At 44.3% G+C, this 12,519-nt stretch overlaps 1 pseudogene; it reads right to left on the reverse strand.

Moving 5' to 3' along the window:
- Positions 1-311: 311 nt before the first annotated feature.
- LOC148507842 (uncharacterized) overlaps positions 312-12,519 on the reverse strand; it is a 28,042-nt pseudogene continuing 15,834 nt past the window's right edge.

The raw sequence follows: 12,519 nt of genomic DNA on the forward strand, positions 1-12,519 counted from the left end.
TCCTCAGCAACACTCCCTGTGAACAAGAAAGGACTGCCAGGCTAAGCAGTTTCTCTGGAGGTGCCACATAATTCCCAGCTAAAAGGTTGCGTGTCCTCACTCAAGAAATTAACTTTCAAACTCCCTCATAAAACACTCTCTAGTACATTACCGTGGGATCAATGAAAGATCAGAATAATGTAGTTACCAACAATATCATGTCCGCTACATTGTAAGAGAGAAAACAATTTAAAAAATCACATTTCAGTAAACTTTAGCTACCAACACAGCATAGCAATGTAAAACCGTTATTACAATCAGGTGTTAGAAAGTTACCCCTGCCGACCACCCTGTTGTCTACAGTGTATAGACGGAGCACCTTTGTTCCTTTTTCCTGGCTTTCTCATTGCCTGTTGCAGAAGTAAGACAAACTCTTTACCGCTTATTGAGGCATACTCGCAGTCTGGGGGATGCCGCTTTGGAAAGAGCCATTTCACTGCCCCTTTAGTTTCAAGAGGAGCAGACGTTGACTTCTCTAAATCCATTGCATTGGGTTTAGGGGCAACCCCCAAGTCTTCCCTTGTAGCTGTGTGGATCACTTCCTTGGTGTCCTTTTCCTGGTCAGCTGCACTTGAATCGGCCTGATCAAAGTTGGCCATATTAGAACCGATGTCCTCCATTTTGGCCTTACCCTCACATGCTGGCTCTGGAGGAAGTTGCGGTTTGGTCATATCCTGCAGGTTCTGCTGCACTTTGTGACTTTTTTCCTACACAGTTCGCTCATCTATTCGTCCCAATTATTCTCTTTCTTCTGGGACTTCAGGATATGGTTGTGTGCGTCCATATGGTCTCTCTGAAGAGTATGGTGGGTAGAGACTCATCAAATAAGGCTGTGGTTGATGTACACTTCCTGACACGTTTTCTGCTTCCACGCACTCGTCTCCACTTACACTGTATTGGCAGTTTTGCTGGTAGTCACGTGGAGGTCTTCTGCGATATGGATAGCGCCAGTAATGCTTGTGATTTGCTACATATCTGCTGCCTTTAACTGGAGCACCATCAGGACCAGTGACGTTTATTGCCTGTACACCTTTTTGTCCATTGATGACACCAAATTCTACAAATTCTCCATCTTCTAGGCTGCAATGGGATTTTCTTGGGTTGTTCTTTTGAATTGCCGTATAATGAACAAAAATATAATTCTTGGTGTAATCACGTTTTATGAATCCATACCCACGTTGCACATGAAACCATACGACTGTGCCTGAAACTCTTCTCGCTATGGCTGATTGTCAGGACTGCGACTGTTTCAGTACATAAAGATAGACTACTTTTGCCAAAGTTCCATTGTGGTCGTTGGAGGAGCTATCCTGTAAGGATACTGACTTTAAACCTCTATACTCTCCTGCCTATACCTTCTAAAATCCTGCCTATACTTTGCATACGCAGTCATACAGTAAAATAAAGACTTCAGACCTTGAACATGTGTTTCCAAAGCACAAAGTATTATTCCAAGTAAAGTACAGTTACACGCTGTGATCTAAGTACAATTTAGCGCAAAGAAATTATACAGACCCAAGATACAGTTATACATACGCACGTGCTCTGGGACCAGATTCCGGCATCAGCATGAAGACGGGTCAGAACACAAATATTTATACCCCCACAGAAATAGACTACACAATAGACAGGTTTGTTGCGATCCCATTGGTTCCCCATCACGGCGCTTCTGTTACAGGACGTTTAACAGGTTGATTCAAATGGACACAGACCAGCCTCCAACAGCTGGTTATCTCCGTTTTCCCGCCTCATGCAGATCTAGGCTGTTGGTTTAACAAAGTACATTTGGTGCTTTAACTTTCTACGGTCCATAAGTTGAGAATGCATGTTGCGATCTTCACACCGATGATACTGGAAAGCTGTTGAGAAAGTGCAGATCACTATAACACCTAACACGGCTTACTTATCATGTATTAAGCCTAAGATACCAAATAACCTTTGTTTCACAGCATTTGTAATAAATGAATAAAACTTGAATCTTATACTTTAAAGCTATGGAACCTTTAATGTGAGTGTGCATTATGTAAGTATTAGAGGTCTGGGAAAAGACGCTGGTTAACATGGGGCAGATGCGTACGCACAAAGCTAATAAACGGCGTTTGCATGCGGGGTATTATGTATTCGCTAATGTGCGACATGTTAATAGTGCAACTGTGTGTATTAATGTGTGTATGTGGTATGGTAAAATATGCGCTCGCCTGATGCTAATAATAGCATCGCCATATGTCCTTAAGTGTGCGTTTAGCTAAAATGGCGCTGGGCGGCCATTCGCAAAATGGCGTCTTGCAGATCTCATTTTCAATTTGGTGTCTTGCGGCCATTCGCAAGATGGCGTCATTTCAATCTAATTCTAAGCTGATCTTGTCTCAGCCAATTATCGAGCTTCGACGCCTGCTTGCTGGGATGCTTCTCATTCAGGGGATAAAGTGTTAAAGTGATCATCTGTTTCCCAGGTGTCGTCAGGTTGTGGGATTCCTAGATTGCTCATTATTTCAAACCTGATTCCATTTGGGTCACATGTTCTGAAACTTCCTATGGATCACAGACCTCTTGTATAAAGCCTGTTACTAACTGTCTCAGTGTCTGTGCAACGTTCAGGACTTTTCTTGGACTCCTGCCAGATCCCCGCTGTGCCTGTGGATTGCTGTGGACTTTGGCCCTCATTCAGAGCCACTCGCAAACAGCAGTACGCTCGTTGCGTTCCGATGTTGAATAACCGCGCATGCGTCGGTGTAACACTGCGCATGTGCGTACGGCAGATTGCGAGCTTTTTTGGTCTCGTTCGTCAAATAGCGTACAGGAAGTGACATGTCAAATGTGATTGACAGAACAGGGCGTTTTTGGGTGTTGACGGGGGTGGAGATGGAAAAACGCAGGCGTGGCGAGGCGTTTTAGGGGTGTACATACATTAGCAGATGCGAGCGTAAAATGTGTTCGGTCCGACTCATACGTCACTGGATGATCCTCTTTCCCTTCAAAATGCTCGCACAGCTTAGGGTCTGGATTACTCGACCACATTGGCGATGGCCTTCTCCTCCATCCCAGGACTCCACGATGGTGTTGCGATTAATCGCGGGAGGTCTGAAAAGCAATTAGTGTTGGATTGAAAACTGGCTTGGTATGTGTTTTGAAATCAGTTTTTTGGGATAGCACAAAACCATACGCAGGTGGAAATCAGAGCTGCTAATGTCAGGATGACACAATCAATTTGCGTACATTTGCTGGGGGTTTATTTTGGCCTCAATTTGGTGGTTAGGGCCTATTGTAACAATAATGTCATCATGTTTTAATTTTCTCACCATTTTATTTTTGCCTCTTGAATTTGCCTCGTTATATGAATTTTTAAACGTTCCTTAAAGAGCCCTCTTTTTTCAAAATTTTTATTTTTTTTTTTTGGCAAGTTTTTGCCTTTTGGGCCAGGATTAAATGTAACCCATTTGTACAATCATTTCACAATACAATGTCAGATTTTTGGTGTCCATTTATTGGTCAAACCAAAAATAAATTAATAAAAAATTTGGGGACATCTTTTTTTTGCAAAGATCAGTCCCAAAATCAAACAAATTGGCCCAACATAACTGTTGACATAAACATACAACAAAAAATTAAAAACAATTCACAAGAAAGAAGAGGGAAGTTTTGACCAGAAAGGAATATGAGCCAAGCACAGAAGGATTGTGGGAAAAGTCGCCATTGCTGTCACCGTTTTTTCACCCGTTTGGATGGGGGAGGGAGGGCCCAGACCGGGTCCGGGATGTCATCGGGCTGGCCTGTCCAGAGGCAGATGTTGTGGCCTCTGGACTAGGCACAGGGCTAGGCACATTTGGAGGATTGGCTGATGTTGTGCCAGAGGTGGAGGATCCTGATGTTCCGGCAGGAAGGGAGGTCGGCTCCACCATGTGCTGGCGAACGAGCTGCTCCAGGGCATTGGCGATGCAGATGTTGGCCCTGGTATTTTCCGCCATGGCCTGACCAATGGTCACGTTGGCCGCAGCATTTTGCTCCAGGGCCTCAGCCACCCGTAGCAGACTGGCGTCCATCCTCTGCAGAATCTCCGTATGGAAATCCGATTTGAAATTGAGTTCTGTGAGGAGGGACACTGCCTGCGAGGGGGATTGCCCTGGACTGGCTTCTGCAGGGTCCTCAGCCGGATGTACTGGTTCCTCCCCTGCCGAGCCAGCAGAAATTCGTCGGCCAAGGCTCTCCTCTGGAGCAGACTCATCCGCCTGTGTCTTTGTTAGGAAAAAAGAGAAAAGACTCACATTAGAATCTACATATTGGCACAATAACATTTCCGAGTTGGTGACATCAAAAGATTTACCTGGGACAACATGAGGAGCTGCAAAGTCTGGCATGTCCGTATCCATGTTGGACACGCCAAACACCTCCACAGGCTGCACACACCCCTGTGCCAGCTCTTCTAAATCCGTCAACTCCAATGACACAGGGGTGGGACCCCCACCTGTCCCCCTTGCATGCCTAGCCTTGTCCGCGAGTTTTTGCTTTAGGCGATATTTGAAGTCGCCCCATCTGTGTGAAAAAATGGAAGCCATTATCCTTTTGTTTAAAAAGGTGTTTGTTTTTAGGGGGGGCAAGTGTTTACTTACCGCCGTTTGACATCCCGGGCTAGACGGACATAATCACCCACCCTATTGACAGCAACGGCTACCTCTTCCCACATTCTCCCCTTCTGGCTTAGACTCATATTCCTGTCTGCCTGTGGCAGGATGTCCACACACTTCTGTATCAAAACCTCCATCTCCTTTCTTGTGAAATGTGGCTGCCTTTTTTTTTTTTGCAGCTTTGGCCGGAATACTGGGCCCAGCAGCCTCTTCCATGTCATCCTCCTCACCTATTTGTGTAAATATTCAGATTTCACAAATTCACAACTTGCCCAATCTTATGTTTCAAATTAATCATTGATACAAAATGCATGAAAGACTTACCGCCTGACTCTTGGGCATTGTTTCCCTGGTCTGTCGCCATGTCTGAGGTCCAAACAAGAAATATACCAGAATTTTAATGTGTTTTCGTGACGTATTTATACATGCGTCCTTATTTTGCGGCCGCATCATTGATTGTGCGTTCCTATGATCCCTCCTTAATTTGTGCGGGAAACGAAACACTATTTATGGCTTGGTGTGTCTCGAGTCAAGGTGGCGTTTTTGGATTGTTGGAGGTTACCTTGGTTGGAGTTTCTTGTTTGCGGATAAAGGAGTTGGCGTTTGGAGTTTATTTTGGTTGCTAGATTTGCGTTTTTATTTTCCGTTCTCTTTTTTGTTTTTTTTTATTTTGGCCTCGTTTCTTGATTTGGTAAGTTTTGTGAAGTCTAACTTTTGTTCAATTGTTGTCTCATTGTGTTTCTTCTTGTTTTTAATTTTTGTATCCATAATTTCATATATTGTAGCTTTTTATTAATTTCGGACCCAAAGACCTTTTGATTTGGACTCTTATATATTTGCTCTTGGTAAGTCCATTTTTTATCTTGTATTTGTGAACTAATTAGCGCATTTTTCTCAGTTTGTATAGTGACTTGTATTTGCGAACTAATTAGCGCATTTTTACTACTTACTATTGTGACTTGAATTTGTTAACTAATTAGCGCATTTTTCTCAGTTTGTATAGTGACTTGTATTTGCGAACTAATTAGCGCATTTTTACTACTTACTATTGTGACTTCAATTTGTGAACTAATTAGCGCATTTTTCTCAGTTTGTATAGTGACTTGTATTTGCGAACTAATTCGCGCATTTTTACTACTTACTATTGTGACTTGAATTTGTGAACTAATTAGCGCATTTTTCTCAGTTTGTATAGTGACTTGTATTTGCGAACTAATTCGCGCATTTTTAAATGCTTAGTAATCCTGTAAATTTTTTTGGGGTTGCCCTTTCGCTTTTTTTGCAAACATTTCAACCCACTTTGATGTACTGTGTGCAATGTCGTTTTGCTCTTTTGGCAAATGTGTGTTTCACATATTTTAAGTTTTGTCTAGCACAAAATTTAGAAACATAAATGAAATTTGTCAAATTATTTTTGTGATTAATTTCAGTTTGGACGTATCATGACAATACCCCGGCATGTAAGCAGCAATGGATGGTATCATCAAGCTAAGTTGTTTTTAATTTTCTTTTGGGGTGGGTCCAAAGCCTTACATTCCAATCTTGCCATTTCAGGTTGATCTTGGGCGGATTGTTCTGGCCATGCTCCCGGAAGCCGACCAACCTCAATCTCGTCCCAGGCGTAGGCATCGTAGGCGTGCAAGGCCCCAGATATTTCGAACACGTGTCACCCTTTTTGGAATGCCCGATGATGAGGTTTTAAGACGCTACCGTCTTCCTCCCAAAATCATCATAGACACTCTCTCATTAATAGAGAGTGATCTTGAGCGGCAAATTGACAGTCCTACAGCAATACCACCACTTACGCAAATTATGGCGGTGTTACATTTCTGTGCCTCAGGATCGTTTCAAACAACGGTGGGAATAGTGGCGGGCATCTCACAATCCTCCTTTTCCCGGATCCTGAGGGCAGTGATGGAGGCACTTTTCAAGCACCTCCATCATTTTATTCAAATGCCTTTGGATATGGGTGCCCTTAGTGTGGCCAAGGCCAATTTTTACCAAATAGCTGGCTTCCCACACATCATAGGGGTTGTGGATGGTACTCACATACCACTTCAGCCTCCAGCATGGCTGGAGGCCATATTTCGAAACAGGAAACACTATCACTCCCTGAATGTAATGGTGGTATGTGATGCCTCCCTCCAGATCCTGTCCCTGAATGCAAAATTACCAGGAAGTGCACATGACTCCTTCATCATCCGGCAATCAGGGATATGGCACAAATTAACCAACCTACAAGCTGGTGATGCGTGGCTTCTGGGTAAGTGGAGACCTTTAGTACATAACAATGTTAAGCTTGATACACAGTGATCCTGATGTTGTCTATTCTTTTTCACAGGAGACAGTGGATACCCTTGCATGCCCTGGCTGCTCACTCCTTATTTGGCTCCCACACCAGGTCCACAAAGTGAGTTTAATACCGCACTTACAGCCACCAGGCAAGTGGTGGAGCACTGTATCGGCCTTTTAAAAGGCCGATTCAGATGCCTCCACCGCTCTGGTGGCGAGCTCATGTATTTGCCGGATATGGTTTCGAAAATTGTGGTCCTGTGTGGGATCTTTCACAACATCGCCATAAGGAGTGGTGTTCCAATGCAGCCAGAGGATGCCTTACCTGAGGATGGCCCCCCGAGGTTGGTCGGAGGTCAGTATGTGGGGGGGCCATACGCGATGATGTGGTGGCCCGATATTTTAGGTAATTATTGACCAAACAACAGTGTGTATACCCAATGTGTTACGGTTTTTTAACGTTCATCTTTTTTGATATTAATTCTTGCACCATCTTCTGTTTGTTTGCATAATCTTTGGCACTCCCACGATGACTACTTCCTGCTACCCTTCAAAAACCTTTATGTTGAAACTTCGGGAATATATTCTGACACCAATATTGCAACGCCATATTTTTGAAATCATGTGGGCATGGATCTTCGTCAACCAGTTCTTGATTTGTTGTGTGTTTGTTTAGTGTTTTTGGTATGTGGTGTTTTTCTGATTATCACTGTGTGTTTTGTTTGTGAGTGACCACTTTGTATTTTGATTTCTGTTGTGAATAAATATTTGGAGAGTGTAATTTGTTTCCTTTTTGGGCACGTTAGAAGCAAGTGTAAACAAACTCCCAAACGTTAATTTTACCTAAGGGGTAACCCAGTAATGAAGCAAGTGGAGCTAAAATTTAATATGTTTTCGGGGTACTAACCAACACAACAAGGAATCGTGTACAATCAGTTGCCTTCGTAAGATTGTCCGAAGCAGTTTGGCCACCAAATAGGAACCTGAAAAATGGTGTAAACTATCATGTTGACCACCACAAAAAAGGAAAATGACATTGGTACTGGGAGGTGTTTCTTGTGCCTGTTTGCATTCAAAATACAACACACAATCTGTAGTGAGATTCTGTGGCAAACCTTGCTTGAAGAGTCTACTTATGTCAGTGTTAAGAATCTTGGATTTACTCCAAACGCATGAGACAGAGCTTGATTTAAAACAGATTTATTAAGAAACAATTTGAAAAAAACTAAAAAAAAACACTAATTCCTAAGGAGGACCAACAGATGGTCAAGGCCCTGCATAAGCCCGGTGACCTGCTCCCGCATACGGCCCACACAATTCACTAGCTCTTCCCGACGCCTCTGTTCCTCTGTGGGTGACAAAAGTGTGGGGATTAATAAATCGATAATGAAGCAACATTCTAAAAAAACACAAAACAAGCAAACCAAAACTTACAAGCTTGTAGGCCAAAAAAACATTACACGGATAAAACCCAGCACCCCAAAATGTCTAAGGGCAAAAATACAAGGGCCCTAAAAAAAGACACACAGGTGTGATATGTGTATGGTGACATCAGCAGGAACAGGTAAAGACAACCCCCAAAAATACCCTAAGGCGACAAAAAGTCCAAAAAAATGGGGACGACACATGATTACATACAAACAGTTTGTGGTGTCCAAAGTAAACTTTAAAAACATACCGTTCTCCAAAACGACAGAGCCAGAAGCCACTCCCTGGACCACCTCGGAGGTGGCTACATTCCCCAACCCTAGGGGCAAGGTGTTTTCGGAATCCTGGGAGGGGGTATTTGGAGGAGGGACGGATGGAGGAGAGGGGGAATTGGGCTGGAGGGGAAGTAGGCCAGAAATTTTGGCCACAGGGTCTGGGGAGGAGGGGGTAATAGAGGAATTGGGGGTTGGAGAGAGGGGCCGGGACCGGCGTCTTGTGTGGCGATGCCGCCGTAGTGTTTCCTGTGCCCCTAAAAAATGACAAAAATATTGTGGTTAGTTTCAACAGGAAACCAAAAAAAAAACAAAAAAAAAACAATTGGACAGACATGAAAACATGCACATGCAGATATGACTACAATGACTCAATAGGACAGACATGAAAACATGCACATGCAGATATGACTACAATGACTCAATAGGACAGACATGAAAACATGCACATGCAGATGTGACTACAATGACTCAATAGGACAGACATGAAAACATGCACATGCAGATATGACTACAATGACTCAATAGGACAGACATGAAAACATGCACATGCAGATATGACTACAATGACTCAATAGGACAGACATGAAAACATGCACATGCAGATATGACTACAATGACTCAATAGGACAGACATGAAAACATGCACATGCAGATATGACTACAATGACGCAATAGGACAGACATGAAAACATGCACATGCAGATATGACTACAATGACTCAATAGGACAGACATGAAAACATGCACATGCAGATATGACTACAATGACTCAATAGGACAGACATGAAAACATCCACACGCAGTTAGGGCCCACAAGATAAACTTGAAAACCACAGTCCAGAACACTTACTTTCCGCAATCTGCATGCGAAAGCATGCCAGCAAGCGGGGCGTCCGCCGGTGCAGGTCGACGTACCTCCGCATATGCGGAACGCTTGCGCCTATTGGAGATGGGTGGAGGCTGACTGGTGATCCTCCTGTCCATCACCTCCGTCAGCACCAGCAGTTCGCGCCTGGTAAATGCGGCGGATCTCATGATGGCAATGGTGTTTTTTTGACAAAATATTTTTAATAAAGCACCACCAAAAATTTTGATTGGCTAATGTATTTGGGAAATTAACAGGACAAATTCTATTGGTTAGTGTATGAGTCATGTGTTCGACAGGGCCACAAATCTCTTGAGAGTTATGATAGGCTTGATGCAGTGACATGCGTAAGCAAATTTAAATAAAGAAATGAACCACAGAAAAATTGTGGGGAGACAAACAAATAGAACAATTGTTTAATTGGGGCTAACATGTCTTTTGAACAATAAAAGCGAAGGTTTTAGCCGTACGTATTCTGCGAGTAAACACAAACACGGACAAGATTAAAGTTTATTGCATTGTGTTGAAAAAAAAAAAACAATTAAGCTAATTGATACATTGATTGCCATGATACGATTGAGGGAGGTAGGCCGAAAAAACGAGCAGGTAATCGGAATCTGACAGTCCCACTTCCGGTTTGTACTTGTGCGTGCGTTCCCTGCAAGCCATTTCGGGGATGTACGCTCGCTATTTGGCACGCTCGTTAGTTAGAGGAGGGGTCGCCTGAGTTTGGGGCGGATTTTTAGCTGCGTGCGAAAATACGAGCGAGTGCATGAATTTAAATATTTTTTAACGTACGCCGAACGTGCGTACGCCCACTTGCGAGTGGGTCTGAATCAGGGCCTTTGTTATATTCCAGATGAACTTCTGATGTCAGTCATCCGCTGCACTATAGAGCCCAGCATACCTATTACCTAAGTAATGCTTATTGCTCCATCACTGCAGTTACACCATTTTGCTGCACTATTTACTTTGCCTGTTGTTTTTCCATTCCTGTGGATATTGAACTCATCCTTATTACAGTTGTCAACTGCACCGTTACAGTGTCATCCCTGCATCACGGGGCTCAACCCCGCTCCGAACCCTAGCCACACCACAGGGCCCAACCCTGCTACAATCTTCTCCGCATCACGGGGCCCAACCCCGCTCTGAACCCTAGCCACACTACAGGGCCCAACCCTGCTACAATCTTCTCCTCATCACAGGGCTCAACCCCGCCACAATCTTCTCCGCATCACGGGGCTCAACCCCGCTACAATCTTCTCCGCATCACAGGGCTCAACTCCGCTACAATCCTCTCTGCATCACGGGACTCAACCCAACTCCGAACTCTAGCCACGCTGCAGGGCTCAACCCTGTCCTGGAATCTCATCGCCTTACAGGGCTTAACCCTGCTCCGACTTCACTACCCCACAAGGCTCAAGTTTGCTTCTCAATGCACCACAGGGCTCTGCCCTGTCCCGGAACTATATTATTCTGCAGAGCCCGCTCTGCTCCGGATTTCTATCCGGAGTTCTACCCTGGCAAAGGTCCTCTGTGTCATCCTGAGGTGTTGGCCTCATTCTGGACTCGGGGTTCCCTATCATGTTAGTTCTTGTATGTTAAAGATTGCATATATATATTAGGGGTGTGCACCGGCCACTTTTCGTGTTTTGTGTTTTGGATCTGGATTGGTTTTGCCAAAACCACCCTTCGGTGTTTTGGATCTGTATTTTTTTTTTTTTTTTTTTTTAAATAAAAACAGCTAAGATCACAGAATGTGTTGGTTTTTCTGCTCCTATGCTATTATTAACCTCAATAACCTTAATTTCCACTCATTTCCAGTCTATTCTGAACACCTCACACCTCACAATAGTGTTTTTATGTCCAAAAGGCTATGCTAAGCGACACAAGTGGGCGGCACAAACACGTGGCCCAGCTAGGAGTGGCACTGCAGTGGCAGACAGGATGGCAGTTTGAAAAACTAGGCCCCAAACAGTACATAATGAAAGAAAAAAAAGAGGTGCAAGATGGAATTGTCCTTGGGCCCTCCCACCCACCCTTATGTTGTATAAACAGGACATGCACACTTTAATAAACCAATCATTTCAGTGCCAGGGTCTGCCACACGACTGTGGCTGAAATGATTGGTTCGTTTGGGCCCCCACAAAACAAGCTGGCAATTAATCTGTTCCTGCACAAATTGGCTCTACGGAGGCAAGATGTCGTCCTCATCCTCCTCATCCACCGATTCCTCACCCTCTTCAGTTTTGTGTACATCCTCATCCCCACAGACTATTAACTCGTCCCCGCTAGAATCCACCACCACAGGTCCCTCTGTACATTCTGGAGGCTGGTCTCCCAGAGTTGGTAATTCATTTTTATGAACATCATCTTCTCCACATTTTGTGGAAGTAACCCCCTACGCCTTTCGCTGACAAGGTTCCCAGCTGCACTAAACACTCTTTCGTAGTACACACTGGAGGGTGGGCAACTCAAGTAAAATAGAGCCAGTTTGTATAGGGGCCTCCAAATTGCCTCTTTTTCCTGCCAGTACAGGTACGGACTGTCTGACATGCCTACTTGGATGCTGTCACCGATGTAATCCTCCACCATTCTGTCAATGGTGACAGTATCATATGCAGTGACAGTAGACATGTCAGAAATTGTTGCCAGGTCCTTCAGTCCGGACCAGATGTCCAAACTTGGTCCTGCCTGCCCTGCATCACCACCAACGGGTTGCTTAGGATACCTAAGTTTTTCCCTGGCAGCCCCAGTTGTGGGAGAAAATGAAGAAGGAGCTGTTGACGTGTCACGTTGCGCTTCAGCTGACAGTGTTTTCACCAGCAGGTCTTTGCACCTCTGCAGACTTGTGTCGGCCGGAAAGAGAGACACCACATAGGCTTTAAACCTAGGATCGAGCACGGTGGCTAAAATATAGTGGTCTGATTTCAACAGATTGACCACCCTGGAATCCTGGCAAAGCGAATGAAGGGCTTCATCCACAAGTCCCACATGCC

Source organism: Taudactylus pleione, unplaced genomic scaffold (assembly GCF_031769625.1).
Source record: "Taudactylus pleione unplaced genomic scaffold, aTauple2 ptg000381l, whole genome shotgun sequence".
Lineage (NCBI taxonomy): Eukaryota > Metazoa > Chordata > Amphibia > Anura > Myobatrachidae > Taudactylus > Taudactylus pleione.